Source organism: Bombina bombina, chromosome 3, assembly GCF_027579735.1.
Source record: "Bombina bombina isolate aBomBom1 chromosome 3, aBomBom1.pri, whole genome shotgun sequence".
NCBI lineage: Eukaryota > Metazoa > Chordata > Amphibia > Anura > Bombinatoridae > Bombina > Bombina bombina.
The window spans coordinates 628,391,524-628,408,204 of record NC_069501.1 but is presented as its reverse complement, the minus strand read 5'-3'; the positions used below and the strand labels follow the sequence as shown (position 1 = coordinate 628,408,204).

Genomic DNA, 16,681 nt, shown 5'->3' with positions numbered 1-16,681 from the left:
AAAAAGAAAAAAATTTTTTGACTGTGAAACATCAGTCTGCTAGTGTAATCTAAATGCAGTTGCCTGCCTGCTAGTGTGTGTGCCAGGCCCCCTTGCCCAGTGCCACCACTCATATCTGGTGTAACAGTAGTGTAAATAATTTTAAAAAAAAAATTTGACTGTGAAACATCAGTCTGCTAGTGTAATCTAATTGCAGTTGCCTGCCTGCTAGCGTGTGTGCCAGCCAGGCCCACTTGCCCAGTGCCACCACTCATATCTGGTGTAACAGTAGTGTAAATAATTTAAAAATAAAACACTTTTTTGACTGTGAAACATCAGTCTGCTAGTGTAATCTAATTGCAGTTGCCTGCCTGCCAACGTGTGTGCCCGCCCACTTGCCCAGTGCCACCACTCATATCTGGTGTAACAGTAGTGTAAATAATTTAAAAAAAAACTTTTTTGACTGTGAAACATCAGTCTGCTAGTGTAATCTAATTGCAGTTGCCTGCCTGCTAGCGTGTGTGCCAGGCCCACTTGCCCAGTGCCACCACTCATATCTGGTGTAACAGTAGTGTAAATAATTAAAAGAAAAAAATCTTTTGACTGTGAAACATCAGTCTGCTAGTGTAATCTAATTGCAGTTGCCTGCCTACCTGCCAGTGTGTGTTCCAGGCCCACTTGCCCAGTGCCACCTATCATATCTGGTGTAACAGTAGTGTAAATAATTTAAAAAAACAAAACTTTTTTGACTGTGAAACATCAGTCTGCTCGTGTAATCTAATTGCAGTTGCCTGCCTGCTAGCGTGTGTGCCAGGCCCACTTGCCCAGTGCCACCACTCATATCTGGTGTAACAGTAGTGTAAATAATTAAAAAAAAAAAAATTTGACTGTGAAACATCAGTCTGCTAGTGTAATCTAATTGCAGTTGCCTGCCTGCTAGCGTGTGTGCCAGCCAGGCCCACTTGCCCAGTGCCACCACTCATATCTGGTGTAACAGTAGTGTAAATAATTTAAAAATAAAACACTTTTTTGACTGTGAAACATCAGTCTGCTAGTGTAATCTAATTGCAGTTTCCTGCCTGCCAACGTGTGTGCCCGGCCCACTTGCCCAGTGCCACCACTCATATCTGGTGTAACAGTAGTGTAAATAATTTAAAAAAAAACTTTTTTGACTGTGAAACATCAGTCTGCTAGTGTAATCTAATTGCAGTTGCCTGCCTGCTAGCGTGTGTGCCCGGCCCACTTGCTCAGTGCCACCACTCATATCTGGTGTAACAGTAGTGTAAATAATTAAAAAAAAAAAAAAATTTTGACTGTGAAACATCAGTCTGCTAGTGTAATCTAATTGCAGTTGCCTGCCTGCCAGTGTGTGTGCCAGGCCCACTTGCCCAGTGCCACCACTCATATCTGGTGTAACAGTAGTGTAAATAATTTAAAAAAAAACTTTTTTGACTGTGAAACATCAGTCTGCTAGTGTAATCTAATTGCAGTTGCCTGCCTGCTAGCGTGTGTGCCCGGCCCACTTGCTCAGTGCCACCACTCATATCTGGTGTAACAGTAGTGTAAATAATTAAAAAGAAAAAAAATTTTTGACTGTGAAACATCAGTCTGCTAGTGTAATCTAATTGCAGTTGCCTGCCTGCTAGCGTGTGTGCCCGGCCCACTTGCTCAGTGCCACCACTCATATCTGGTGTAACAGTAGTGTAAATAATTAAAAAGAAAAAAAAATTTTGACTGTGAAACATCAGTCTGCTAGTGTAATCTAAATGCAGTTGCCTGCCTGCTAGCGTGTGTGCCAGGCCCCCTTGCCCAGTGCCACCACTCATATCTGGTGTAACAGTAGTGTAAATAATTTTAAAAAAAAAATTTGACTGTGAAACATCAGTCTGCTAGTGTAATCTAATTGCAGTTGCCTGCCTGCTAGCGTGTGTGCCAGCCAGGCCCACTTGCCCAGTGCCACCACTCATATCTGGTGTAACAGTAGTGTAAATAATTTAAAAATAAAACACTTTTTTGACTGTGAAACATCAGTCTGCTAGTGTAATCTAATTGCAGTTGCCTGCCTGCCAACGTGTGTGCCCGCCCACTTGCCCAGTGCCACCACTCATATCTGGTGTAACAGTAGTGTAAATAATTTAAAAAAAAACTTTTTTGACTGTGAAACATCAGTCTGCTAGTGTAATCTAATTGCAGTTGCCTGCCTGCTAGCGTGTGTGCCAGGCCCACTTGCCCAGTGCCACCACTCATATCTGGTGTAACAGTAGTGTAAATAATTAAAAGAAAAAAATCTTTTGACTGTGAAACATCAGTCTGCTAGTGTAATCTAATTGCAGTTGCCTGCCTACCTGCCAGTGTGTGTTCCAGGCCCACTTGCCCAGTGCCACCTATCATATCTGGTGTAACAGTAGTGTAAATAATTTAAAAAAAAATTTTTGACTGTGAAACATCAGTCTGCTAGTGTAATCTAATTGCAGTTGCCTGCCTGCTAGCGTGTGTGCCAGCCAGGCCCACTTGCCCAGTGCCACCACTCATATCTGGTGTAACAGTAGTGTAAATAATTTAAAAATAAAACACTTTTTTGACTGTGAAACATCAGTCTGCTAGTGTAATCTAATTGCAGTTGCCTGCCTGCCAACGTGTGTGCCCGGCCCACTTGCCCAGTGCCACCACTCATATCTGGTGTAACAGTAGTGTAAATAATTAAAAGAAAAAAATCTTTTGACTGTGAAACATCAGTCTGCTAGTGTAATCTAATTGCAGTTGCCTGCCTACCTGCCAGTGTGTGTTCCAGGCCCACTTGCCCAGTGCCACCTATCATATCTGGTGTAACAGTAGTGTAAATAATTTAAAAAAACAAAACTTTTTTGACTGTGAAACATCAGTCTGCTCGTGTAATCTAATTGCAGTTGCCTGCCTGCTAGCGTGTGTGCCAGGCCCACTTGCCCAGTGCCACCACTCATATCTGGTGTAACAGTAGTGTAAATAATTTAAAAAAAAACTTTTTTGACTGTGAATCATCAGTCTGCTAGTGTAATCTAATTTCAGTTGCCTGCCTGCTAGCGTGTGTGCCAGGCCCACTTGCCCAGTGCCACCACTCATATCTGGTGTAACAGTAGTGTAAATAATTAAAAGAAAAAAATCTTTTGACTGTGAAACATCAGTCTGCTAGTGTAATCTAATTGCAGTTGCCTGCCTACCTGCCAGTGTGTGTTCCAGGCCCACTTGCCCAGTGCCACCTATCATATCTGGTGTAACAGTAGTGTAAATAATTTAAAAAAACAAAACTTTTTTGACTGTGAAACATCAGTCTGCTCGTGTAATCTAATTGCAGTTGCCTGCCTGCTAGCGTGTGTGCCAGGCCCACTTGCCCAGTGCCACCACTCATATCTGGTGTAACAGTAGTGTAAATAATTTAAAAAAAAAAAATTTGACCGTGAAACATCAGTCTGCTAGTGTAATCTAATTGCAGTTGCCTGCCTGCTAGCGTGTGTGCCAGCCAGGCCCACTTGCCCATTGCCACCACTCATATCTGGTGTAACAGTAGTGTAAATAATTTAAAAATAAAACACTTTTTTGACTGTGAAACATCAGTCTGCTAGTGTAATCTAATTGCAGTTGCCTGCCTGCCAACGTGTGTGCCCGGCCCACTTGCCCAGTGCCACCACTCATATCTGGTGTAACAGTAGTGTAAATAATTTAAAAAAAAACTTTTTTGACTGTGAAACATCAGTCTGCTAGTGTAATCTAATTGCAGTTGCCTGCCTGCTAGCGTGTGTGCCCGGCCCACTTGCTCAGTGCCACCACTCATATCTGGTGTAACAGTAGTGTAAATAATTAAAAAGAAAAAAAAAATTTGACTGTGAAACATCAGTCTGCTAGTGTAATCTAATTGCAGTTGCCTGCCTGCCAGCGTGTGTGCCAGGCTCACAGCGTATACTGTGCCCACTTTCCCAGTGGCACCACTCATATCTTGTTTAATAGTAGTGTGTGTACATTTAAAAAAATAAAAACTTTTTGGCTTTTGGCTGTCAAACATCAGTCTGCTTTTTTGTGTCAGGCTCACAGCGTATACTGTGCCCACTTGCCCAGTGCCACGACTCATATCTTGTTTAATAGTAGTGTAAGTGTACATTTAAAAAAAAATGACAGGCTGAGGCAGGCTACCCCGCAGGTGCCGTTGTGGGCGTGGTGCTGTGATTCCCTTTGGTCATAGAATAATGCCCAGTGTTCAGAGGCCACGTCCCATGAACTCGAAAAGTTCTGAGGACATAGTTGACTTTTTAACAAAGGACACCCAATCTTCTATATACACATCCCCTGGCGCCGCAACTGCCTCTGGTAACCTTACCATGGGTCCCAGACCGCACGTCTTGTAATTCTCTGTCTGGGAAATTATATATCTATCAAATCTATCTATTTATCTATCAAATCTATCTAACTATCTATCGGATCTATCAAATGAATATTGCATCTATTGATCTATCTAATCTATGTATCTATCAAATCTATCAATCTCGTGGCCGGACTGTTTTGTGACAGCCACTTGTGTTTTGGCCAAATGTCCGTCGGCCAAATGTCCGTCGGCTAAAAGTCCGGCCACGATTGCACGCGCAGTGCCCCAAATTTGAAGTAGGAGGACCGACCAAGCATCTTTTTCCATCTCCCGGTTCCTAAAATCCATGCCATATACACCTCCCCCGATAGGGAGAGTAACAGGGATTAAACTGATCAGAATAGTACTGCTTAACACACCACTCATATCTGGTGGCACAGTAGATTGCACGCGCAGTGCCCCAAATTTGAAGTAGGAGGACCGACCAAGCATCTTTTTCCATCTCCCGGTTCCTAAAATCCATGCCATATACACGTCCCCTGGCGCCGCAACTGCCTCTGGGAACCTTACCATGGGTCCCAGCCGCACGTCTTGTAATTCTCTGTCTGGGAAATTATATATCTATCAAATCTATCTATTTATCTATCAAATCTATCTAACTATCTATCGTATCTATCAAATGTATATTGCATCTATTGATCTATATATCTATCTATCAAATCTATCTTGTGGCCGGACTGTTTTGTGACAGCCACTTGTGTTTCGGCCAAATGTCCGTCAGACAAATATCCATCGGCCAAATGTCCGTCGGCTAAAAGTCCGGCCACGATTGCACGCGCAGTGCCCCAAATTTGAAGTAGGAGGACCGACCAAGCATCTTTTTCCATCTCCCGGTTCCTAAAATCCATGCCATATACACCTCCCCCGATAGGGGGAGTAACAGGTATTAAACTGATCAGAATAGTACTACTTAACACACCACTCATATCTGGTGGCACAGTAGGTTGCACGCGCAGTGCCCCAAATTTGAAGTAGGAGGACCGACCAAGCATCTTTTTCCATCTCCCGGTTCCTAAAATCCATGCCATATACACGTCCCCTGGTGCCGCAACTGCCTCTTGGAACCTTACCATGGATCCCAGACCGCAAGTCTTGTAATTCTCTGTCTGGGAAATTATATATCTATCAAATCTATCTATTTATCTATCAAATCTATCTATCTATCTATCTATTGTATCTATCAAATGTATATTGCATCTATTGATCTATCTATCTAATCTATGTATCGATGTATCTATCAAATCTATCTATCTCGTGGTTGTGCAAATGGACTGTTTGCGGTTGTTTGCGGTGCGTTAAACGGGGAGTTTGGTCTGTCACTGTGAAGCGGGCGTAACCCTTACACTACCTGATCGATACAACATCATACCTGATGTTTTAAAGCACGTTATTCCAAACAATGTTAGGTGATTTATGCCCTTTATGGATTAAAACCAGACTCTGCATCAACTATGTAATTTTCCGTGGGAGTTTTACCATGGATCACCCTCCGGCATGCCACAGTCCAGGTGTTAGTTCCCTTGAAACAACTTTTCCATCACTATTGTGGCCAGAAAGAGTCCCCGTGGGTTTTAACATTCGCTTGCCTATTGAAGTCAATGGCGGTTCGCCATGTTCGCCCGTTCGCGAACAGTTGCGGAAGTTCGAGTCCGCCGTTCGCGAACGGAAAATTTTCAGTTCACGACATCACTAGTTGAGATATGAAAGTGCCCACCCCCCTCCCCTAAATAAAAGTTTACCAATAAGTCAGCTCCTAAGAGTTAAAAGAATCGTGTCTGATGAGATACAGCTAAAGTAAGGTTAAAAGAGATGGGAGAACTTTTTCTGGAAAGAGGGTATCCTAAGGAGCTTATACAGCAACATATAAGAGAGATTAGTAACATATCCAGACAATCTATCCTAAGAGGGGAAAATAAGAAAAAAAGTAAGGATAAACAGGAGAGTAAGCGTTTGGTATTTGTATCTCAATTTAGTCCCTTATGTGATAAAATTAAGGGGATTATTAGAAAACATTGGTCAGTATTGAAAAATCTGAACCCCCAGATCATGGAATTTGAGGAACCACCTTTGCCTGCATACAGGAGGTGTAAGAATTTAAGAGATGAATTAATAAGAGCAGATATAGGCCAAGAAAGAAAGACCATTCAGACTTATCTGTCTAACCCTAAATTAGGATGTTTCCCATGCCTTGGTTGCTGAAACTGCAACAGTGTAATGAAAGAGGATTCAAAGGGGATTAAAATGCCTGTTTTTTTTTTTACGTGCAACACAGACTATGTAATCTACCTTATCAAATGCCCCTGCTCTAAGATCTATATTGGGGAGTCCACACGCAGGGTAAGGGATAGAATGAATGAACATAAGTCTAACATACGCTGTGGAAGCAAAGAGGCTCCTGTATCTAATCACTTTTTACAAGCAGGTCATACTATTTCCCAACTAAGGTTCCAGGTGATAGAACAGATAAGGAGACAGAGGCGAGGGGGAGATAGACAAAAGATCCTCAAAAGTAGGGAGACATTTTGGATCTTTACCTTCCAGTCCTTAATCCCTCTAGGAATGAATAGAGAAATTGATTGGAACGTCACTTTATAAACTTCTACACATGAATAGATAGGTGTTAGAAATTGAAACACTTTGCAAAATGTATATTTCAATTATGCTTATGTGAAACTTATTTTTAATCAGTCAATATTTGTATTGATAAAATGTATGTACATATAGGATAGTGATTGTGTACGGCAGAGCGTTCCAAACTTTTCATGTTGGTGACACACTTTTTAGACCTACATCATTTCGCGACACAGTAATTCAGTTGTACTAGCAAACAGGAGGTTAAACTAACTTGTTTTAAGGGATACGGACACATACATAAATTATATAACAACAGAATGTATTTACAAGTAACAGTATGTATGTGCAAGAATTAAAAAAATGTTTAATAACACCAATAGCTACTTAATATTTTAATGGGATGTATGAGGTTGATGGGATGAACACAATTTCTAAATATTTGGTGGAATATTAGATAAAGACACTCGCATTTCATCATCAAGCATTTTTAAGCTTCCCCTTCCTATCCATATATCAAGACCAGGAGCAGCAATGCACTACTGGGAGCTAGCTGCAAAAAAAAACCCCACTTTGACTTCTGACTTTAGCCCAGCGTTTAAGCTACTACCCTCAGAGCTCTGCGAGTCCGACTGACTACTGCTCATGCTGCAAACACACTGCTGTCCCACTCACTAACTACACGTGCAGTCACGAGCCGATTGAGGAGACTACACGTGCAGTCAGGAGCCAATGTGCCGCCAATGGGAATAGTTTCAGTTCCCACTGAGCTGCGCCAATCGGTTAAGATGATCTGTGACCCACTAGGTATCAATCACGTGTCAACCAAATGATATGCGTAGCAGGCAGGTGGAAAGTCAGAAACCCCAAAAAATTGTTGCTAAAGCAGGGACACACCTACACACTGCTGCCGACACACTAGTGTGTCCCGACACACAGTTTGGAAAGCACTGGTGTACGGTTTCATATGTATAGCTGAATGTCCCTTCTGCCACTAGATGGAGTCTTGAAATCTTCAATCACTGCATGTTTGTGTAATGAAAGTGTAACACCTGTGCAGGTACCAGACTCCTCCCATTGAGGCTTTAAATAGAGTGGTTTTAGCCATTTGTTTATGCAACATGATTAAGGTCAGTTGGACCGAAACGTTGTGCTAAATGTTTATATAATGTCCTAATAAACATTGTTGAATATTGAACCACGTGGTGATGCTACTTCTTGAACTTTTGGATCTGATCTGAGGGGTATGTGCAGGACCTTTGTAGCCTGCACCTGGTTGCAGTAAGTGCTGGGCATTCCTTTTACCTTCAACAAGACATACCAAGAGAGTGAAGCAAATCTGATAGTATAAATGAACTGAAAAGTTGTTTAAAATTGTATGCTCTGTCTGAATCATGAAAACAAATGTTTGGGTTCCATGTACTTAGAAAGACACTATATTAAATGGCAGCACAGAAAGAACAAACTTTTTAATAGTTAACTAATTTGACATTGGAAGCTGCTTGTAGCAGCACAACTGAAGTGCATAGAATGCCTAGAGACATATACAACCTTTTCTCTTTTGTAGGCAGGTATGTGTGTAAAATAAAATGTCATACGATCCCAGCAAAATGTGTTAAAGGTGCAGGTGTAATGAACTTCCTTGTTCCCATTGCAAATCATTTATATTCCATTGCTTTAATCTATATTTTGAATGTAACTGTGGTGTTTGTCTCCTCCTACAGGTCAATGTGTAGTATGCAGCCTTTTATGGTGAATGTTTATTTTGGGTAGAATTGATAATATAGGAGTAAATTAGAAAGTTGCTTAAAATTGCATGCTCTATCTCAGTGTTTTTCAACCAGTCTGCCGTGGCACACCAGTGTGCCGTGAGAGATCCTCAGGTGTGCCACGGCAGACTGACAACAGTGTGACATTTTTTAAACTTTGCTTGTTTTTTACTCCCAGTGCAGGGGTAGCTTTTAGGAGGCATGGCATAACAGCACAATACATACAGTATGTGTGTGTTTGTGTGTATGTGTATATATATATGCTGTATTAGGCTACAATGTGTGATTTTTTTAAAATTTTGGGATGGTGGTGTGCCACAGGATTTTTTAATGTAAAAAAGTGTGCCATGGCAAAAAAAAAGGTTAAAAATCACTGCTCTATCTGAACCATGAAAGAACAAATGTTGGTTTACTATCCCTTTAAACCGAGGAGGGAAATAAAGTGACTGTGCTGCACATGCTAGATGCATTCACCCTTGCAAGTCCCAGGACTAGCATCCTGATTTGCTGCTTAAAGTACATTTACAATGGAACATGGCTACTGAGGAAATTTTGAGATAAAATATATTCTTTTTTTAAACAGGGATGTGATATTTCCTAATAAAAATGTTGGCAACATTTTACTTTAACACAATTGAAAGCGAGAAAATAGTTCCAACAATGCACTAATCACATACACCTAGATTACAAGTTTTGCACTATAGAGGGTGCAAAACGAACGCAACAAAAGTTTTGTTATTTCACCCTCCATAGCGCTCCCATTACGAGTTTTGAAAAAGCCGCCTTGTGCGTGCAATATGGTTGCGTTAAGCTCCATACCGCACAAAATACAAGCGCTGTTTTGACGAGCTTGTGCACGCTTTCCCCATAGACATCAATAGAGAGAAAGTGTTAAAAAAAAACTAACACCTGTGATTGCAGAATGAAAAGCTCCGTAACACAAAACTCGCAATCTAGTTGAATGTCCATTAATTATACAATATAGTACAATAGTGCTATAAAATAACTTACTCAAACAAAACAAAACAAAACAAAAAAAGGGCTTATTGTCTCCAAATATCATATCATCAATTAAGGGACCTATTACCCTCTGTCTGTAAGAGTCAAGCATTAATAAAATAGAAAATAAATATATATAAAAAATATCATCAAGAATTAGAAGACATATCATCCCTCCACTGTGAGTTTCAAACATTTTAGTAAAATAAAAAAATAAAAAAAGGGAAGAAAAATAAACAAATAATTTTTCTCACCCCTCCCCCATTTCCCCTTAATATTACTAAACTTCCATTGCATACAAAGTATTTCTAAATTGATTACCAATAATTTTCTGTATATCCATGTTTAGGGTTTTAATATATAATCGTTCTGTCCTTTCTTAACATTATGCTGTCATGAGCGCGATATTTGCGCTCCACTCGTAATAACAGCGCAAGCAATTGTGCACTAGTATTTTAAGTGGCCCGCAATGCGCGTTCGCATTGCATGGAAGCTTTCAACACTTCCAGAAGCTCCAATTGGAGCCTCGTTCTCATGCTGTGAGACACGGCATGAGAACTAGCACAGCGAAGGGCAGCCAGCAAATATAATTATATATGTATATGAATATATACGTATATATTTATCGGTTAATATGTGTATATACACATATTAACCGATAAATATATATGTATATAAGCATATCCATATATGTTTACAGGGAACACACAGTTCCCATAGACGCTATGTAAAGGCAACCCCTAAACCGCCGCACTCCCGCCTCGCAGACACTAGTTACATTTTATTAACCCCTAATCTGCCGTCCCTAACATCGCTGACACCTACCTACATTTATTAACCCCTAATCTGCCGCCCACAACGTCGCCACTACTATATATTATATAATACTATATATTATATAATATTATATTATTATATTTTACAGGCAAGTTTGTATTTATTTTAACTAGGTAGAATAGTTATTAACTATTTAATAACTACCTAGCTAAAATAAGTACAAATTTACCTGTAAAATAAACCCTAACCTAAGTTACAATTACACCTAACACTACACTATAAATAAATTAATTACCTAAATTAAATTAAACTAATTACAATTAAATAAAATAAAGTACAAAAAAAAAACACTAAATTACAAAAAATAATAAAATAATTACAAGAATTTTAAACTAATTACACCTACTCTAATCCCCCTAATAAAATAAAAAAGCCCCCCAAAATAAAAAAAGCCCTACCCTATACTAAATTACAAATAGCCCTTAAAAGGGCCTTTTGCGGGGCATTGCCCCAAAGTAATCAGCTCCTGTAAAATAAATTACAATACCCCCCTAACATTAAAACCCACCACCCACACACCCAACCCTACTCTAAAACCCACCCAATCCCCCCTTAATAAAACCTAACACTAACCCCTTGAAGATCACCCTACCTTGAGACGTCTTCACCCAACCGGGCAGAAGTGGTCCTCCAGACGGCCAGAAATCTTCATCCGATCCAGGCAGAACAGGACCTCCAGACGAGCAGAAGTCTTCATCCAGGCGGCATCTTCTATCTTCATCCATCCGGAGCGGAGCGGGTCCATCTTCAAGCCAGCCAACGCGGAGCATCCTCTTCCAACACCATCTAACTGCAGAATGAAGGTTCCTTTAAATGACATCATCCAAGATGGCGTCCCTTGAATTCTGATTGGCTGATAGGATTCTATCAGCCAATCGGAATTAAGGTAGGAAAAATCCTATTGGCTGATGCAATCAGCCAATAGGATTGAGCTCACATTCTATTGGCTGTTCCAATCAGCCAATAGAATGCGAGCTCAATCCTATTGGCTGATTGCATCAGCCAATAGGATTTTTCCTACCTTAATTCCGAGCGGCAGATTAGGGGTTAATAATATAATGCAGGTTGCGGCGATGTCGGGGCGTCAGATTAGGGGTTAATAAGTGTGAGATTAGGAGTGTTTAGACTCGGGGTTCATGTTAGGGTGTTAGGTGTAGACATAAATGTATTTTCCCCATAGGAATCAATGGGGCTGTGTTAGGAGCTGAACGCTGCTTTTTTGCAGGTGTTAGTTTTTTTTTCAGCCGAAACTGTCCCATTGATTCCTATGGGGAAATCATGCATAAGCACATTTAGCCAGCTCACCGCTACCGTAAGCAGCGCTGGTATTGAGGTGAGATGTGAAGCTAAATTTTGCTCTCCGCTCACTTTTTTGCGGATAACGCCGGGTTTAAAAAAACCTGTAATACCAGCGTTGTTTGTAGGTGAGCGGTGAGCATAAACTAAGCGTTCGCACCGCACAGCCTTACCAACAAAACTCGTAATCTAGCCGATAGGTCTGACTTCTGGTTAATTTTCTGAGCGCCAATTGCTACAGCTAGCTTGCGGTAGCAATAACCAGCCACTTGTAATGGCTGGTTATTTATCACGCGCCCACAAACGGGCAAATTTGTTTGTTGCGGGAGCACAATAAATTAGCGCTCTATCTAGCCCTTATATAGATTCATATTTTACCTTTTAATTTTCATATAGATGGACTTTTTAATTAAGTTGATTTTAAATACACATTTCTTTGCTATTAAGATGAATATGTTTATTAATAATATTAATTTATCTTGTTGTTTAAAATTAATTTTGGTAACAAAATAATACGTTACTATTATGACGTAATTACAGTAAATACTAAAGTATCTTACTTAGAAAGTATGAAATATGACCCTAAAATCTATTAATTTTGGGCTTCCCGATATATAATATTTTTGGATATATGGGGTTTACATTCAGTTAACCTTTTGGGCGTAAAATAATCCCTATATATTATTTGTATTTGCGTAATCCAGTCTCTATATATTATTTGTATTTGCGTAATCTAATCTCTATATATTATTTGTATTTGTGTTTCTCATACGTCTGAGGTATATTTAACAAATTTTAAACTATTGAAGTCTTTATTGTTGATATATCTATTCCTTGTTTTTCCCAATTATGTATAAAGGCTTTAAAATTTCTCTTTTCTAATTTATTTATAAGAGTTTTATAAATTGGGGAAATAAATCTTTTTTATTAGATTTTTTTTTGCAAATTACTTATTGGAGAAACATTCCTTAACTTTGGATTCTCTTGAGCAACTATATAAATATAGTGTCTGATTTGATAATATGCTATTTTATCTGATTCTAAAATGTTATGGGCCAGATTACAAGTGGAGCATTATTTAACGTTCCCGCTCAAACGTTAACTGCGCTAAAAGTAAGCTTTTTGCACGCTTCGGGTGGCGCTCATATTATGAGTGGAAAGTAAACGGTTTTCACTCGTGCGCTAACCCAACGAGCACAAAAAGTTGAATTTAGAATATTGCCTGCACAATAACCTATTCGCCCATAGGGGCCTTTTTATTAAATGTCTGTCTGACATGATCCGATCAGCAAATCATGTCCGACAGACATCGCTGAATGCGGACCGCATTCGCTCTCCGCATTCAGCATTGCACAAGCAGTTCTGGTGAACTGCTGGTGCAATGCCGCCCCCTGCAGATCCACGGCCAATCGGCCGCTAGCAGGGGGTGTCAATCAACTCGATCGTATCTGATCGGGTTGATTGGTGTCCGCGGCCTCAGAGCAGGCTGACAGGTTATGGAGCAGCGGTCTTTAGATCGCTGCTTCATAACTTGTGTTTTTGGAGAGCCTGAAGGCTCGCCAGAAACACGGGGCATCAAGCTCCATACGGAGCTTGATAAATAGGCCCCATAGAAGTCAATGGAGAAAAAACACCCAACGCGCGATCGCATACTCTCAAGTGCGCTAACCCGACATGGAAATATGAATATTTCACATTCTAATGTTCTTCATATAGTCCCTATATGTATTTATGTGTGTATATGTGTATGTATGTCTGTAAATACATATATACACATATAAATACATAAATACATATGTACACACATATAGACATATATATATATACATGTGTATATGTATGTATCTCTATCTATATGAAAGCCCTTTGCCTGAGAACTCATATCTTTGAGCCTTTATAACTTTGAGTGAAATATTTTTTTGTTATCATTTTTATTAGCTGGTGTTTTTTTATAAGTTTAACTGTACTTTGTAATGTATTTTTTTCTGTGATTTGTGACGCTTTTTTAGCATAACAGTTAACCAGAGTTCTGAGGATGTGGTAATCATTCCAACCTAAATCACAATTGCGTTCAAGCGATCGCGTTTACGTTCAACCTGTGATATGAGTGGAAAACCTGATGCACGCAAACAGCCGTGATAAACCCCTTATTGCTTGCACGTAACTGTTAATGCGCCACTTGTAATCTGGCCCCGCCCTATGTATTTAAAATACTGAAATAAGACTATTTATTTTTGAGCAAAGTTCATAAAACTACTTTTATTAAGAAGACCTAATGTTTTAGACATATCTCCTGCTAAAAATCCCTTATTATCCCTTATAGAGAGCCACATTGTCTATATTGCCATTGTATACTTTATGAAATTTTTTCCATGATATGAATATAGCTTTATACATAATCTGATCTAAATTAAATCTATTAATTATTTGCTTTTCTGATTGCCAATATGTCAACCTCCCTATTGGCATAAGCCAATCCGTAACAATTTTGATTAATATTGCCCAATTATACATACCCTAATCTCTTTTTAGATAAGGTACATATAATTTAGACAGCCCTATTTGAGCCTTCTTCCCTTTCCAAATAAAGAATCTTAGGGCCACACCACTCCCGCGGACCCACATGATTATGTTTCTACACTAAACCTCCCCCATCTTAGTGCAGCTGACTCTGTCACAGCTGAGGAAGTCACGAAAGCCATTAAAAATCTTCCAGTGGGGAAGAGACCAGGCCCCGATGGATTTGGTGCAAAATACTACAATATTTTCCCAGTCTCTAGTTACTAACCTCACAGAGCTTTTCAACTCTTTAGACAAAGTTGTTGTTTTTTTTCAAGATGCATGCTTGAAGCTCACATAACTATACTACCAAAACTAGGAAAAACCCAGACCAAGCCTGAAAACTTGAGACCCATCTCTTTACTAAATTCAGACATGAAAATATATGCAAAAGTACTTGCAGATCGCCTCAATTGGGTCATACGTCATCTGGTGTCTCCTGATCAGGTGGGCTTTTTCCTAAGTAGGGAGGCAAAAGACAATACCCTTAAGATATTGCAAATTGTCTCCTTTGCCCATAACAGACATATCCCCTTAACACTGATATCAACTGACGTCGATAAGGCTTTTGAGAGAGAGTGAACTGTAGCTTTCTCTGAGTTGTACTGAAACATATGAAAATAGGTTCAACTTTTTGGAACAAAATTTTTGCCTTGTACTCCCACCCCACAGCTAAAGTAAAAGTAAACAGCATTCTTTCCGATCCATTCGCAATAACTAATGGAACTTGTCAGGGTTTCCCTCTATTGCCTATCTTATTTGCACTATCTGTGGAGGCATTGGCGCATAGGATTAGACAGAACCCATTCATTTCAGGCCTCCAAATTCAGGAAACCGAACATAAATTGTCCTTATATGCCGAAAAAATACTTCTCACCCTGAACACTCACTGATAGTTTTACTAGAGGAATTTAAAAAATATGGGAAATACTCATACTTTCACCTAAACATTTCCAAGTCAGAAATACTAGATATCTCTTTGCCCCAAGACACCTTGAATAAAATTAAACTCACCTGCTCTCTCATTATTCAACCACATAGGCTGAAATATTTAGGAATCTATCTAACAGCTAATTCCCCAAGACCTATTTAGAGCAAACAATAAACCGCTAAAATACAAAATAATTGCTGACCTATCTAGCTGGAGGAACAAACCCATCTCATGGCTGGGCAGATCTCAGGTGATCAAAATGAATATTCTCCCTCGACTTCTCTACCTCCTTCAAACCCTGCCCATCCCTTTACCCCGGCATTATATTCCCGGGTTACAAGCTCTTATAGGACAATACATATGGAAAAACACCAGACAACATATACCTAAAAGTACACTGTTCCTTCCTAGAGATAGGGGTGGAATTGGGTACCAAACATAGCTCTCTATCGACAAGCAACATTACTACAGCGACTGGTGGAATGGTGTCATAACTCACAAAAAGTGGGTACAAATTCACAGGGACATACTACAAATGGAAAATGTAGGAGCATTGGCTTGGCTTCCTCCCAGTAAGAAACCCAATGAGATATGCCATTATCCATTATGGGGAGAATGTTTTGATGTCTGGGATTCTCTGCTAAACAGCACAACCCACAGCTCTACACCCTACGCACGTATGACTCCATATAGACAAAACCCAGAGCTTCCTGCCCTTGTTCAACCTCTTTAACACACCCCTAACCCACATATCAATGACTGCATTATAAAAAACATCATGACAAATAATACGTTCTTATCTAAAAGCAACTTAGCTGAAAAAGAAGGCGAAACAATTTTGTTGTGGTTTGCATATACCCACACTTCATCCAAACATACAAACAACAAGGAACAATTTTAATAGACCCCTCACTGCTTTTGAGACCCTCTGCACATAAATATAAACACTTAGACCCACCATCTCCAACATATACAAACTCCTCAGAGCAAACAGCGGCACAACTTACCCCTTATATACATACAAATGGGCCAAGGACTTAGATACACAAATAAGCCCAAAGGAGTGGGATATGATTTTCAAACATCATAAGGAATCTTCAATATCAGCAAGACTTATTGAGATGAATTTTAAGTTGATAGCTAGATGATACCTAACCCTGTTAGGATACGCCACATTTACAAGAACAAGAAACAAAAAAGTGTCACAAAACACATCAAAAATACATTACAAAGTACAGTTACACTCATATAATGACATTAATAAAAACTATTGGTGGGGTGGATTGCTCAAAGATATCAGGTCTCAAAAAGGCAGGCAAAGGACTTTAACATAGAGATTTCTTCATG

The 16,681-nt window shown here is 39.6% G+C and overlaps 1 long non-coding RNA gene across 1 annotated transcript in view; it reads left to right on the top strand.

Annotated features, from left to right (window-relative positions):
• Positions 1 to 16,681, top strand: part of LOC128651850 (uncharacterized) — an 80,176-nt gene that overhangs the window by 62,385 nt on the left and 1,110 nt on the right. The window lies entirely within an intron of this gene.